At 43.9% G+C, this 16,454-nt stretch overlaps 1 protein-coding gene across 1 annotated transcript in view; it reads left to right on the top strand.

Annotated features, from left to right (window-relative positions):
* LIAS (lipoic acid synthetase) overlaps positions 1-16,454 on the top strand; it is a 917,328-nt gene that overhangs the window by 553,861 nt on the left and 347,013 nt on the right. The gene's annotated exons all lie outside the window — the stretch shown is intronic.

Genomic DNA, 16,454 nt, shown 5'->3' with positions numbered 1-16,454 from the left:
GGATTTGCCCTCATCTACTTATGAAGATTCTGATGCAGAGGACTCCATTTCCTCTGCTTCCCTTCCTGAGGATTTTTCTTTTGGGGAAACCTTACATACGCTAAGGGAGCATTTCCACTGGGAAAGCCAGGATTTTTCTGATTCAAAAAAGAGACTTAGGGATTTCCTTCTCTTACCTCAGCATAGGCCTTTAGCTATTCCTCCTGTACTAGACATTGTTGATGCTTTTCGGAATCTAGTTTGGCCCCTGATTCCCTGCCTCCTGCTCCCAGGAAACCTGACCGATACTACAGGGTCCCTGAGTCCCACAAGTTCCTTTTTAAAAATCCTATTGCAGATCCAGAGACTATTTCACAGGGGCCCAAGGGCATTAAGGCTTCTACTGCTAAAAATCGTATCCCTTCTGATAGAGACTCCAGGGCGCTGGATAGATGGGGTAAGAAGGTTTACACTTTTGCAACCTTGGCCATTAAGGCTTTAAACTACCAGTTTCATATGTTAAAGTATCAGCAGCTTGTTATTGGACTGCTTAAACAGAAAATGATGTTGATTCCTAACTGTGTGGACAATAAAGAATTACGGGATTTAATGCATTCTGCTGAACAAGTTGGAAAACATACTTTGCAATGTGGTTTCGATTCATTAGAGGCCTATTGCAGGGCTGCTGTTACTGGGTCTGTGCTTAGAAGGCATGCTTGGCTTAAGGAGCAATCTTTGCCTGATCATGTTAAAGCTAAATTGTTGGATGCTCCTTTAAATCATGACCGCCTGTTTGGCAACAAGGCTGAGGAAGTTCTTAAAAAGATGGAAGATAAAGCTAAATCTATGCAATCTGTTAAAGATTTGTTACAAGTTCAGCCTCCTAGATTTAGTAGGCACTGGCCCTCTAAGAATTGGTCCTTTCCAGCCCCTTCCAAGTCTTCTCAAGCCAAACCCAGACAAAGCAAAAACCCCAGGTTTCAGTCCCAGGGGACACACAGAACTAAGCAGTGGGGGGCCTCCACTTCCAAATCTGGGAATAGGAAGACTCCTCCCTATGGTAAACTGTCTCAATGACTTCCTTTTAATATTTCCAAGCACTTATCAACTGACTGCCCCTTTGGGGGGAAAGACTGCTCTTCATGCAAAGAATTGGGAACTCATTACCCAGGACAAATGGGTTTTAAATATAGTCTCCCAGGGATACCGATTTCACTTCCACACGTTGCCAACACCAAGCGGGTGGCTGACCTACCCCCAAATCAGTGGGCAGAGGCCCCAAAACAAGTGCTTCCTCTCTTAAGCATGGGGGCTATTCAACTAGTACCAGAAGAGGAAAATGGACAAGGTTTCTACTCGAAACTTTTCCTGGTACCCAGAAAAGACAATTCGTGGCGTCCTATCCTGGACCTGTCTACTCTAAACACCTTTTTGGAGATTCCAAAATTCAAGATGCTGACTCTTCACCAATTACTTCCTATGCTAGGAAAAGATGCCTGGTTGGCAACACTAGATTTAAAAGAAGCATACCTGCACATCCCAATCAGGGAATCTTGCAGAAGATACCTATGCTTTAAAGCAGGCTACATGCACTCTCAGTTCTCTGCACTGCCCTTTGTGAATACCCAGGGCGCAGTAGATAAGCCAAAGTGCCTAGCTCCAGTTATTGCATTTTGCAGGCAAAGAAATATTCAAATATACCCATACCTGGACGATTGTCTAATTCAGGCAGAAAGCCAGGACATACTTTTGAATCATTTGGCCTTTGTACAAAGGGTTCTAACTTGTCTGGGATACACCATAAACGAAAAGAAATCACACCTGGTACCCTGTCAACAAATTATATTCCTGGGAGCAAGCTTGAATACAACTTCCCAGATGACACACCTCACCCCAGAGAAACAAATTCATTTGACAACCTACTTCAAACAAGTGGCCACAAAAACCCTGCTATCTGCAAGACAAATACTGCAAGCCTTGGGGTTCATGGCCTCCTGCATTCTTCTAATTCCATATGCAAGACTGCATATGAGGAAACTACAGTGGTATCTAAAAAGCCTATGGTGTCAACATTCTCAAGACCTAGAAACAATGATTCCTATCATACCTTGCCTACGCCTAGAGTTCCTTTGGTGGGCAGAGGCCTGCCACCAAAACAAGGGACTACCTTTCTCACCACCCCCTGCCGCCCAAACCCTAACAGATGCATCAGACTATGCATTGGGGGTCTCACCTGGCAGGGAAGTGCATTCATGGCAAATGGAGCCCAAGTCAAATGCACTTGCATATTAATCAAAAAGAAATGTTAGTTGTACAGAATGCTCTGACAGCCTTCAAGGACCACATTCTTCCAAGACAATTAATGGTAAAGATGGACAACACCACTGTTATGTGGTACATAAACAAGCAGGGGGGTACACATTCTTACCCCCTCACCAGACTAGCCATGGCATTGTGGAACACAGCCTTGAGCTACCAAGTGCACCTAAAAGCTCAATTCCTGCCAGGAAAATTAAATACACTGGGAGACGGACTAAGCAGAAACCTCATGGACCCACAAGAGTGGAAACTGGAACCAAGGATTTTCAACATGTTGACAAGCAAATGGGGGAACCCAGATATAGACCTGTTTGCCTCTCCCCAGAACTACCAATTGGACAAATTTTGCACAAGGACTCCCCACAAACAAGCCTGGAAAGTGGATGCTCTGTCTTTCAGCTGGAAAAAACTATCAGTCTATGCCTTCCCCCCTCTGCCTCTGCCCTCCAAAGTACTACTAAAAATCAAACAGGACAAACCCAAGGATGATTTTGATTGCTCCAGACTGGCCGTGCCAACACTGGTACCCCCTCCTGTGCAGTGTGTCATGGTTATCTCCATGGCACCTGCCTCAGACTCCTTCCCTGCTGTCTCAGCAGGAGAACCAGATTCTGCACCCTCAGCTTCTAACACTGAACCTTGCAGCCTGGCTAATTACTTAATCTCTCCTTTACCATCCCTCAGCAAACCTGTGATGGATATCATTTTAGAGGCAAGGAGGGCTAGTACTAGAAAATATTATGCTGAAAAATGGAAAGGATTCTGTGCCTAGAACCAGTCTCAAGGGATGAGCACAGCAGCGCCCAATTTACCTCAGATTTTACAATACTTAACTGAGATGCTTCACAAGGGCCTGTCTTTTTCCTCCATTAAAATCCATGCCTCAGCCATTTCAGCTCATTATAACACAGAACCTCTCCCCTCATCTCTCATCCACTGCTCAAGCAGTTCCTCAGAGGGGTCAGAAATTTGAGACCATCCAGGAGAGCTCCAACCCCAGCCTGGGACCTTAACTTTGTCTTGGAGAAACTCACTCTCCCTCCTTTCAAGCCAGCTGCTACTGCAGACTTAAAATTTCTTTCTTGGAAAACAGCTTTCCTTTTAGCAATCACTTCATCTAGAAGGGTATCTGAATTACAGGCCCTTATGGCAGTGGAGCCTTTCATCATCTTTCATGCGGACAGGGTGTCCCTCAGAACCAATCCATCCTTCATGCCCAAGGTGGTATCCAGTGTGGCTCTTAATCAGTCCATTCATTTGCCAACCTTCTTTCCCAATCCACAGAATAAAGGGGAAACGGATACTGCATTCCTTAGATGTTCATCGTGCATACAGCTGCAGTCATAACAGATGGGTTATCCTGCCGTCAGGCGGGTCCTCGATCGGCCGAATTCCAAAGTCTAGGTCCGGCGTCGGTTGTCATCACTTCTTCCCTGATGTCAGTGCGGCAGGGGTATAAAAGAACCAGCCGACACCATCTTCTTCAGTCTTTCTTGCCGCGCGGTGACCGAAGCAGAAGCAGTTTGCAAGTGCCAGTCGGCCAGCTCCTGTGATTTACGAAAATATTTCAGCCGAAGTCTTCTTGAAAGCTAAGTACCCCGTTGGGGAAACTTTTCTTGCCTCAGATCGATGTCAGACAAAGTTAATAATTGCATTTCATGTGGGAAGCAAATACCGCATAAGGATTTCCATTCTTTCTGTATTTCTTGCTTACGCCCAGACCACGACGTCTCGGCCTGCCGTTTTTGTGCTAGATTCAACAAATGCAATATTAAGCATCGAGCAGAGTTCGCCCAACACTATTTTGGTAAAAAATTTAATTACATTATGTCGTCGGATACCCCGACTCCAGTTTTGAGTAAAAGATGCAAAGATAAGGACTGACAAACGAGGTCCGTGGCTTCTACCGACACCACGCTAAAGCCGACTACCGGTGCTCCCGTTCTCAGCGAGGCGCCTATGCAGCTCCTGAGTACCGATGATGCTTCTTTAGCGGTGTCTTCTGTGCCTGAAGTCGCAGGCTCCTTGGCCCCCACTCCGACTACAGATACCGATGCCACTCTTGGCGGGGAAACTCAGAGTTTAGACAGGCCTGCCACCTCTCAAGGTGTCTTCAGGCCTTCCTCCTTTTCCATTAAGGCCTTCACAAAATCTAAAGCAGCCATAAAACTAAAAGACAAGGTCCACAGAGCCCCTCTCAAGGCCCCATGTCTAAAAAACAGATGCTCAAAATGGCTGAGGATTTGATTACTCTTATCAGGGGTTCTCAACCCCCCTCGACAAAAGGCCCAGATTGGAGGAAGACTACCCTTCCTCAGATCAAGTCTCTATTACCTCAGAACATTCTGAGGAACAGGAATATTCATATTCCCCTTTTGAAGACTCTGATGCTGAGGAGTCCATTCCCTCGGTCCCCCCCCCCCCCCCCTGAGGACTATTCTTTTGGGGAAACCTTACATACCTTGAGGAAACACTTTCACTGGGAAGGCCAAGATTACTCAGCTTCCAAGAAAAGGCTCAGGGATTTTCTCTTGCTTCCCCAGCACAGGCCTCTGGCTATCCCTCCTGTCTTGGATATATTAGATGATGTGTACACAGAAGCCAGCCTCAAGCCAGATTCTTTACCTCCAGCTCCTGTTAAACCTGACAGGTATTACCGGGTTCCTGATTCACACCAATTCCTATACAAAAGCCATGCTGCTGACCCAGAAACTATTTCACAGGGTTCCAGGGGAATTAAGGCCTCTACTGCCAAAAACCCATTACCTTCAGAGAGAGATTTCAGAGCTTTAGAAAGGTGGGGGAAAAAGGTATACACCTCTGCCACTTTGACCATGAGGGCATTAAACTGTCAGTTCCATATGTTAAAAGTATCAACAGTTTTTGTTATCTCAGTTGAAAAGCAAAATGACACAACCTGAGCAACCAGATTTAAAGGAGTTGCATGATTTGTTGCATAGTGCAGAGCAAGTGGGTAAACATACCTTGCAGTGTGGTTTTGATGCTTTAGAGGCCTCATGTAAAGCTGCTGTTACAGGGTCTGTCATACGTAGACATGCTTGGTTCAAAGAGCAAACCGTACCAGATCATGTCAAAGCTAAATTGCTAGATGCACCTCTTCAAAAAGATGTATTGTTTGGTGTTAAAGCTGAGGAGGTACTAAAGAAAATGGAGGAAAAGGCGAGATCAATGCAAACAGTGAAAGATTTCCTACAGGTACAACCTCCATGTTTCAGCAGAAACTGGCCTTCAAAAAATTGGTCCTTTCCAGCCACGGACAGACCTCAAAGAGGCAGATACAGGCGCCCGAGGGGTGGAGGGCAATCTCAAGGATCATTTAGAGCCAGACAATGGCAAGCACCTACACCAAGAGGTGGAGAAGATAGATCACAGTCATTCAGAAAGCAGACACAATGACTTTCCCCTTTGCATGCCAAGCAAAGCTTTAATGGCAGCACCTTTAGGCGGAAAACTGGCATTATTTTCAAAAAATTGGCATATTGTCACAAAAGACAAATGGATCCTGGACATTATAGACAGAGGCTACAGATTCCACTTTCACACCCTTCCAAAAATGAGAGGCATGCCAAACCTGCCACAAAATCAAAGGGCAGAGGCACAAAAACTAATTTCATCTCTCATGGACATGAAAGCTATTCAAGAGGTACCTGCAAAAGAACAGGGTCAAGGTTTTTATTCCAGACTATTCCTGGTACCAAGGAAGGACAAAGATTGGAGAACTATTTTGGACCTATCCATCCTAAACACATATTTACTCGTACCAAAATACAAGATGCTCCCATTACAGCAGCTTCTTCCCATGCTGGGCAAGGAGTCTTGGCTGGTAACATTGGACCTCAAGGAGGCATACCTGCATGTCCCTATCAGACAAGATTGCAGAAGATACCTCAGATTTCTTGCAGGTTCAACCCATTATCAATTCTCTGCATTGCCCTTTGGCTTATCTACTCCGCCCAGAGTGTTTACGAAATGCCTGGCATCAGTAATTGCCTTTTGCAGACTTCAAGGGATACAAATATACCCATATCTGGATGACTGCCTGATCCAAGCGGACAGCAAGCACATACTTCTGAAACACCTGGCGTTTGTAATAAAATTGTTGAAATTTCTGGGATACACAGTCAACAAAAAGAAATCAAAACTAATACCCTCTCAAACAATAATTTTCCTGGGTGCCAGCTTGAATACAAACACCCAGATGGCCTACCTCACGTCAGAGAAGCAAGGGCAACTACCTCAATACTTCAGCAAAATGGCAACCTTCACCAGGCTGACTGCAAGGAAAGTCCTGCAGGCTCTGGGATTCATGGCATCTTGCATCCTGCTGATCCCATGTGCAAAGCTGCATATGAGGAAACTTCAATGGTACCTAAAAACTTATGGTCTCAACACAGCCACAGTTTGGAAACAATTATACCACTCATTCCATGTCAACAAAAGGAATTTCTGTGGTGGGCTCAAGCATGCCAAAGATAAATAAGTCTCCCCTTCTGCATGCCTCAAGCAAATCAAATCATCACAACAGACACCTCGGACTACGCCTGGGGGGCGCACATCAGTGCATTCAGGGCAAATGGTCCCAAAAAGAGAAGCACCTACACATCAATCAAAAGGAAATGCTAGCAGTACAAAATGCTATTATGGCCTTCAAAGACCTACTGCGTCCAGGCCAGCTATTGATAAGGACAGACAACACCACAGTGATGTGGTACATAAACAAACAGGGAGGAACTCATTCATACCCCCTGTGCAGACTAGCCATGTCCCTTTGGAACACGGCTCTGGAATTGCAAATCCAACTTCAAGCACAATTCCTGCCAGGGAAGGAAAACACGCTGGCAGACAACCTAAGCAGAAATATGACAGATCCACACGAATGGAAGTTGCATCCTCAAGTTTTCGCAAAGATAATTCAGGCATGGGGACAGCCAGACATAGATCTCTTTGCTACCCACAGAAATTATCAACTGAAAAAATTTTGCTCAAGGACCTATCATCCGCAGGCCTGGAAAGTGGACGCGCTTTCTTTCAATTGGACAACATTGACAGTCTATGCCTTTCCACCTCTTCCTCTGCTGCCCAAAGTTCTATTAAAAGCCAGAGCAGGGAGGCCAAACATGATTCTCATTGCTCCAGACTGGCCAAGACAGCATTGGTATCCACTCCTGAAGAGCCTGACGCATTCCCCACCATGGATCCTGCCTCTAGTGCCTCTTCTGTTGTCCCAGCACAACTACAAAACTACACAGTCAGTTGAAAACCCTCAATCTTGCCGCATGGAGGATTCCTTGATTTCCCAACAGACCCTCCTCTCCAAGGAGGTGCAGGATGTCATCTTGGAGGCCAGAAGTCCTTCTACTAGAAAAGCCTACTCCGCCAAATGGAAACGATTTTGTGCCTGGAATCAGAAAAAGGGCCAGAATCCTTGGGTACTAAATTTACCTCAGATATTACAGTACCTAGCTGAGATGTTAAACAGTGGACTTTCCTTCTCCTCCATCAAGATCCATGCTTCAGCCATTTCTGCACAATACAACACTGATCCTCCTTTATTCTCTCATCCTCTCTTAAGACAATTCCTCAGAGGGGCTAAGAATATAAAACCCCCAAGGAAACCACCAGTACCTGCTTGGGACCTCAACTACATTTTAGAAAAACTTACCCTGCCTCCATTTGAGCCAGCTGCTTCAACAGAACTGCAATATTTGTCATGGAAAACAGCCTTCCTTCTGGCTATCACCTCAGCATGCAGGGTTTCGGAACTACAGGCCCTCATGCCTGTGCAACCTTTCATCATTTTCCATCAGGACAGAGTTTCCTTACAAACCAACACTTCCTTTATGCCAAAGGTAGTATCCAGTGTAGCCTTGAATCAGACTATCCACTTACCTACCTTTTATCCTAACCCACAAAACAAAGGGGGAAAGACTACTACATTCCTTGGACATTCACAGACAACTTCGTTATTATTTGGACAGGACAAAGCCATTCAGAAAATCAGAGCAACTCTTTGTGTCCTATGCTACAGGTGCTCAAGGAAAGGCTGTCTCCAAACAGACAATCTCAAAATGGATAGCCCACTGCATACGCTTTTGTTACTCATTTCATGGAAAAAACTGTGCCTACAAGCATCAGATCTCACTCCACAAGGGCCACAGCAGCTTTCCTCAGGGGGGGTTCCTACCAAGGACATTTTGGAAGCAGCCACTTGGAGTTCTGTGCACACTTTCTCCAAGCACTATCACCTTCCACTTTACTCTAAATCTAGAGCGGGCTTTGCCACAGCAGTCTTGCAGGGCATCCTTGCTCCTCCTAGTTCCACTTAGTGCCTGCCACCCCTTTTTAGCTTTGGGATTCTACCCATCTGTTATGACTGCAGCTGTATGCACGATGAACATAGTACAGTTTTGTACCTACCATAAATGTAGATGTTCGAGTGCTAATACAGCTGCAGTCCAGGTTTCCCTCCCTCCATCCCCTCTTGGGACAGGCCTTATGACAAACACCTCCTCATACAACCTGATTGGGGTATTCTTTTATGGTGTATTTGCTTGCAAACTACTGTTTTATGATTATATTGCATTGTATTATTACACAAGTTTATGTTTTGCCTTCTTTCTGGGGGCACCTGACATCTGGGGCAAGAAAAACTGAAGAAGATGGCGTCGGCTGGTTCTTTTATACCCCTGCCGCACTGACGTCAGGGAAGAAGCGACGACAACCGACGCCGGACCTAGACTTTGGAATTTGGCCGACCAAGGACCCGCCTGACGGCAGGATAACCTATCTGTTATGACTGCAGCTGTATTAGCACTCGAACATTTACATTTATGGTAGGTACAAAACTGTACTATATGCACAGACAACTTAAATTCTCCTTGGACAGGACTAAACCTCTCAGGAAATCTGAACAACTGCTGGTGGCATTTGCTGCAGGTGCAGAGAGGAAGGCTATTTCAAAGCAAACCATTTCTAAATGGATAAGCCATTGCATTTATTTGTGCTCTAAGCACCATGGAAAACTATCCCCCAGGGGATCAGACTTCACTCCACCAGGGTTGCATCTACCTCTACAACTTTTCTCAGAGGTGTCCCTACCAGGGACATCCTAGAAGCTGCTACCAGGAGTTCTGTACATACTTTCACCAAGCATTATTATTTGCCAATTTTCTTTAAATCCAGAGCTGGCTTTGCCACTGCAGTCTTGCAGGGCCGTATAGCTGGCCCTAATGCTATCTAAATTCCTCCTCCCAACCATAGCTTTGGGAATCTACCCAAATGTAATGACTGCAGCAGTGAAACACGAAGAACATAGTACAGTTGTGTACACTTACCATAAATGTAGATGTTCAAGTGTATTCACTGTTGCAGTCCTGGTTATCCTCCCTCCAGCCCCCTAACTTCTTTTGGCTATACCTCTACTTTCCTTTACTATGCTTAAAAGCCTTTTTGGTGTATTTGATTTTTTGTTGGAGGTATATCTTTGTACTTTTATATTTAATTGTTTCCCATTAAGGGGGCACCTGACATCTGGGGCAAGAAAAACTGACGTAATGGCATCGGCCGCATCATGGAAGAAGGGACAGCAACTGACACAGGACCCAAGACATTGTTAATCAGGCCAACTGAGGGCTACCTGCAAGCAGATAACCGAAATGTAATGACTGCAACAGTGAATACACTCGAACATTTACATTTATGGTAAGTTGTCACAACTGTACTTTATGATACTGTGGTGGCCTCTTCTAGAGTGGCTGCTACTGGCTCTGTCATTCACAGATATGTATGGTTGCACAATCAACCATGCCAGAAGTCTTCAAAGCCAAACTTATTGAGTCTGCTTTAGACCAGAACCTTTTGTTTGGTCCTTAAGAGCCAACACATCTAAAGCTCTACAAAGATCAAGGCAGAACAAGGAAAGATTGCAGATAGACTTTGCACCTGGAAGAGTCTTGTGCTTCTGGCTCTCATTTCTGCTAGATGAGTCTCAAAGCTACAGATATCAGAGGAATTTATTCAGCCAAGCCTACTTTTGTTAGAAGGCAGTCTAGACCTATTCAAAAACACAAGAAGGCTCCCAGAAAAAGCTTCCTTTTAAAACAACAGACAGAGGGATCCCACCTCTGGTAGGCCTCCCTTTGGGGAAAGATCACTGTGACTTCTTACAAATACCCCTCCCCCTGGTCCTGTCCTACCCCCTTTTTAAAAGGCTAACCCAGTCAATCTCAATCTGAGAAACGTTCACCATAGACCACTGGTCCCTTTCTATCATAAAAAGGGATCTGTTGTTGTCCATGTCATTATTCATCACCACAGGGTCTAGGATCCGATATCGGCTCTGAGCCGGCAACATACAACTAACTGATCCAAGGCTCTGGCTCATCCCTCTCCCATAATTTCTTGCTACACTTTAACCCTCAGATCTCATTTGCCGCTCTTCATTTCAGACATGATCCTGGCTTGTGCCTTTAGATAAGCAGCTGTTTTCAGTCTTTTTGCTGTTAACTTTGCTGGTTTATTGACGTGTTCCTTGGGTTGGTTATTAGCTAGTTTTTAGTGTGATGGTTACCTCCCCTCCCTTAGCTGTTTAGGTAGTTTTATAGTTAATTTGTTTCTAGTGTTTTAATGTCTTTTTTGGCTTTAGCTCTTAGAGCTTGTCCTTGTTTCTTTTTTCCATAGTGGTAGTATTTTCCTGTTTCCCCTATGACTGATAAGCCCTCTGGTTTTAAAAAGTGCTCTTCGTGCAATCAGAAGATGCCCATTCTGATTTGCACAAGGAGTGCGTGCATTGTTTGGGTGTTCCGCACCTGGAGGTGGAATGTGGCATCTGTGCTTCATTTAATCCCAGGGGTCTTGGCAGAGCATCGCAATAAGCTCCTTTCAAAAGGTTTAGTTCAGGTGGAACCCATTGTTTTCCCTTCGAAGGCTTCCTGTATGGTTCCCAAGAGGAAGACTCCTTCTGTACCATCTGTTCCTTCCAAGAAACTGTAGCTGTCTGATCCTAGGTCCCCGGATCAGACTCCAGCCCAGACCTTCCCAGATCCGTGGCCCTTGGATCCGGCCAGGGTCAGGCTGGCTTTGGATCCAACCATTTTGTCAGATCTGTTTGCTTCTTCAGCTCAGCCGTCTGATCTGACATGCTTGTCGGATCCAATTATAGTTCTTGAGGAGGTAGCTTCTCCATCTGCATCCAGACAGGTAGTTCATTAGGTTCCAAGGCCTCCGAGCCGAACTCTGGAATGCTGCCACAAATCGTTAGGGTCTCCTGCTAAGTCCACCCACTCCTCCTCTTCCTCCAGGTCCTCTAGGAGTCTGTTACCCTCTGACGTGGACAGGATGATGAGGAGGAGCTTCCTCAAGGCCCAGCTAGAGTTGGGGCTCCTGGCTTCCCCAATCCATTCAGCCAAGGGGGCTTCACCCCTTTCAGCTAGTCATTCTTTTCTTCCAACCCTAGTGGTCTTGCAATCTCTGGGCCAGGACTCCTGTAGTCAGATACCAGCGAGGCTGAGTATTCCCCATTTCTTGACCCTGTCAGGGTTCCTGGCCTGCTCTGTTCCTCCTCCCTCAGACCAGAGTGGGCCCCATGCCGGATTGCTCAGCACTGGCTCTGCAGGGGTGGGATTGGGTACATTTCTTTCTGACTGGTCCTTTCCCGTTGGGGCATTGGCCTTAGTTCCGGACCGGTATCATCCGGGGGTCATGGTCCTGTTTCAAGGCTCATTCCTCCTCTCCAAGGGACTTTCCTTTCTGAGATTGGGGATGGGACTGCTTCCAGCCCTTTGGCTTTCTGGGTGGTAGAGAGGACATTCTCCAGGACAGAAGTTTCATCTACTGCCCCTCTGGGTTCATCCTTGTCTCTGTCTACTTTGACTGGTGAGGCCTCCCTTCCTGTCCATGGTCAGCCCTCCCAGCTTGAGCCTTCAGGAGGTTTCCTCCCCTTGGAGTCCCTTTTTCTTCTGAGTCCTACCCGGAGCCCCCCACGGAGGAGGTACATTGGAAGAGAAAGTGTAAGAGGAGGCACTTGGACTCCCCTTTGGAGTCCTTCACCTGGCACATGGACCTAGATGTAGGAGATGGGTCCCCCCAGATCTCCGCCTGATGATGTCTCCTTTGGGGACATCCTTAAAATCCTGAAACAGAAGGGCAGATGGTCTCCCCAACCCCTGTCTTCAGAGTCCATGTTACCGAGGGCCTTTGAGATGGGCAGGTCTATTTCCTGGGTGTCCCCTCCTTTACTGATGAGTTAGTAGGTTTGATTACCAGCAGGGCCTGGAAGGAGCCTGACACTGTGGAGCCAGTCCCAAAGAGAACAAATTTCTCAACCCTCCTGCAGACCATCCTTTCTGGAGCAAGGGAATTTCGGTCGATGCCTTCATGGTCCAAGTTCCGGATGGTCACTGCTCAGTCCATTTTGCCTGTCTTACACAAGGATGGTTGGATGTGCTCCGCGGGTTCTCCAGGATGCCTACTATCACATCCAGGATAGACAGGCTTTCCAGGAGACATCTTCGATTCTGGCTAGGAGCCAATCATTACCATTTCAGAGCCCTACCCTTCAGTCTCACCACAGCCTCTCTCCCCCTCCAGTTGTTTAACAAGTGTATGGCAGTGGTAGTGGCTCACCTGCATCTGCAGGAGTTTCAGGTCTTTCCTTACTTTGATTATTGGCTCCTTACGGCACCTTCGAGGCATTGACTTCTTCAAGCAATCCATTGTTCTTCCCCATTTCAGTCATTTGGGGATTACTGTCAACCCTGTCTAAATCCACTGTGGTCCCCACTCAGCAATTGGCATTCATAGAACTCCAACTACACTCTGTCCCCAGGATTGCAGCACTACCTCTATGCAGGGTTCACTTGATCCCGAAACAGGTCGTGCAGATCTTATTCCTGTCACTTCCCCCAGTTCACTTGATTCTTCGAACCCAAAGATCCATGGCTACAGCCATTCAGCTCCTTCCCTTAGCATGGTACCATATGCAGGTTTTACAGTGAGTTTAGCAGTTCAATGGTCATCTCTGTCTCTCCCATGTCCATAAAGCTGACACCTTTGTGCAGATGACGCCCTCTTTGGTGGCTTCAATCTCAGGATCTCATCCTAGGCAGGCAATTTTCTCTTCCTCCACCGATGGCCATAGTGACCACGGATGCTTCCCTTTTGGGGTGGGGGGGCATTTCCAGGGGAGGACTTTCCAAGGTGCGTGGTCCCCATAGAGACCACGTTGCACATAAATGTTCTAGAGATGAGAGCTTTTCGTCTGTCATTGCAAGCCTTTCAGGACTGCCTCCCTCTGGGCATGATTGATCAACTTAATTTTAAAAATTTACGAAGAATTATCAAGAAACAACCATTAACTTCTTGGATATTGAATTAAGCAAGAATGAAGAGAGTTACGTGGCAAAGATTTACAGAAAAAGTACATATTCTAATACCTTTCTTCATTTTACAAGTGCACACCCTCGCCACCAGAAGAAATCAGTGGTCAAAGGCCAACTGGTTCGAGCGGCGAGGATGATTACACTTGATGAGGAATTTGAAAAAGAATGTGAACTTTTATACCAGATGTTCCATAGTAGAAGTTATCCTGCCTCATTCTTGGATGAAATTTTCCAAGAAGTAACTATTTTATTTTTTTTTATTTATTTTATTTATTTTACATTTGTTGACCAGGCTAGTCTAGCTGGATACATGTCCTTTTTCAGTAGAGGCCCGGGGAGAAAAGCTCCCATAATTAACAGAAGTATAAGTTTACAAATATATACAAGAAATTACATTAAAATAAAATCAAACAGTAATAACATCTAAGTATACAAGCTGTTAGTCTGGTAAACATTTGTTGAGATGGCCAGATGACATAGATACCTGAGGAGATAGTAAGATGCTGGATAAAGAATTGTGAGGTAGAAAGGAGTTAGATACTAATGGTCCTGTGGGAATTAGTCAGGGTTGGAACTTGGGCATAACCATTGAGACTTAAGAAATTCTCTGAGATTAGTTTTGAATAGATTGAGTGAGGTCATGAGCCTGAGGTTGTTGGGAAGGGAATTCCATTGCTTTCCAATGGAGTTAGCATAAAGAGCATCGCCGCCCATGTTATTAGATTTGATGGTTAATATCTGAATACTGTTTGAGGATCGTAGGCTACTTAAGTTGGTGTAGGGGGTCAGAATTTTGGTCAGCGAGGGGGTTTTCTCTTGATGATTGATTATTTTGAATGCTTCGGAGAGTTGGTTTAGTTTAAGCAGATTGGGCAGTTCCAACCAGCCAAGTTTTTTGAGGTTGAGGCAGTGGTGGGTACGATAGGGTGTAGCTGTTACAAATCTGGCAATATGATGGTAGGTGGTAGAGAGGTTATTAAGATCACGTTTGTTGAGGAAAGATAGTATTGGTGAGGCATATAGTAGTAGTAAACTAGTAAAAGAAGAGATGGTATATATAATGCAATTTTAAATAATCGACAAGGAAACTTAACAGTTACAGTAAATGACATAGTAAGTGGTAATATTGAGTTAAATTCTCAACATTTGGTTACAGTAAATGACATAGTAAGTGGTAATATTGAGTTAAATTCTCAACATTTGGTTAACCTTGAGCAGGGCTTAGATAATAGTGAAAATATTCAAAAGAATTTTACTATTGCATTTACCTTTACATATTGCCCAGAAGCTTTAGATATACGCAGGATAGTGAGAAAATATTGGTACTGCTTATCACTTGACAAAGACCTTGTTAAAATTTTAAATTTTGGTCCTATTGTGACCTACAGATGAGGAGTAAACATGAAAGAACTGTTGGACCTAATGTGAAGAAAAATAACAGGGGCACACATAAATGTGGGGCATGTATGTATTGTACATATATTGAAACATCTGAAATGTTTACTATCAGGAAAGAAAAGTTCTTTGTCAGAGATACCTTCAATTGTAACTCAAAGGCAATAGTATATCTAGCTCAGTGCACACATTGCACATCGTTTTATATAGGAAAAACAGATAGGCGCCTACGGGATAGGATTTATGAGCATATTTATGCAATTGAAAGGAGCAAAAATGAAAATGCCCTGGCGAGGCACTGTACACAAAATTTAGGTCATAGCTTTAAGTTTATGGTAATTAGTCAAATTAAAAATAATATACATAAGCTTAACTATCTGAATGACAACCATCTGAAATTGGAATTAGAAAGGAATGAATTATGCTGGCAGTTACGTTTGGGAGCATGCAGAGAACCAGGACTTAATGAACTTTGCTCACTTGCATGCGTATTAAAAATGAAAAGTTTATTGAGATAAATTTATAAGGTTTTTATTATTGGTGTCAGTTGTAATATTAGACACCCTGTATCAGTTAGGTTATATATTTATACATATTATATTTATTGTTTAATTTAATCAAATTTATATGAAAATTCATATAGTTATTCATTATTTATATACTTATTTAATTATTAATAAAATAGGATTGACAAAAATTTATTAATATTTATTTATGAAGTAATTAGGTACTATTATATTTATTATTATTATCATCATTATTATAAATTGTTTCAAACAGAGACTATTTTAATAATTAATATTTAGTATATATTATATGTCCACCCGCTTGATAGTGTGCTTTGTTGGTTGTATGTTAACAGCTTTGAAGAAATTTATAGCTTGTTCCATTTTTGTAACCATTTATTTTTATAATATGTTTTTAATACAAACACGTCTAGGAGAGACAGTGTAACTGTATTTTAAGTGCAGATGCTTTCATCATGAACAGGATTTTAATATCTGTAGGCATAGCCATTGTATATAAGTTATTTACTTATATGTTATGTTTTCAAGTACATTAACTATGTTGCACTAAGCACGTACATGTAGGGAATACCTAAGGTATATTTAAGGGCTATATTATTAATCATTTAGAATGTAGAAGTAATATAACAACAAGCTTCACGAGCACGTTTTGTCTAACCACTAAAAACTGTAGTTATTACTAATATTGTAGTAAAAACTAGTGACACTTAGATTTCGTTGCCTTTAAACAAATGTAATTGGACCTTTGCGTAATTAATGCTGAACATCTGTGATTACCTACTTGTATTTAAACACCAATTGATCCTAGTGCTAGCGTTTTGTCTGAAGAAGTTCG

This window comes from Protopterus annectens, chromosome 2.part1 (assembly GCF_019279795.1).
Source record: "Protopterus annectens isolate FY-2018-M chromosome 2.part1, PAN1.0, whole genome shotgun sequence".
Taxonomy (NCBI): Eukaryota; Metazoa; Chordata; order Ceratodontiformes; family Protopteridae; genus Protopterus; species Protopterus annectens.
The sequence above is the reverse complement of the archived record's forward strand: the minus strand, read 5'-3'. Positions and strand labels throughout refer to the sequence as shown.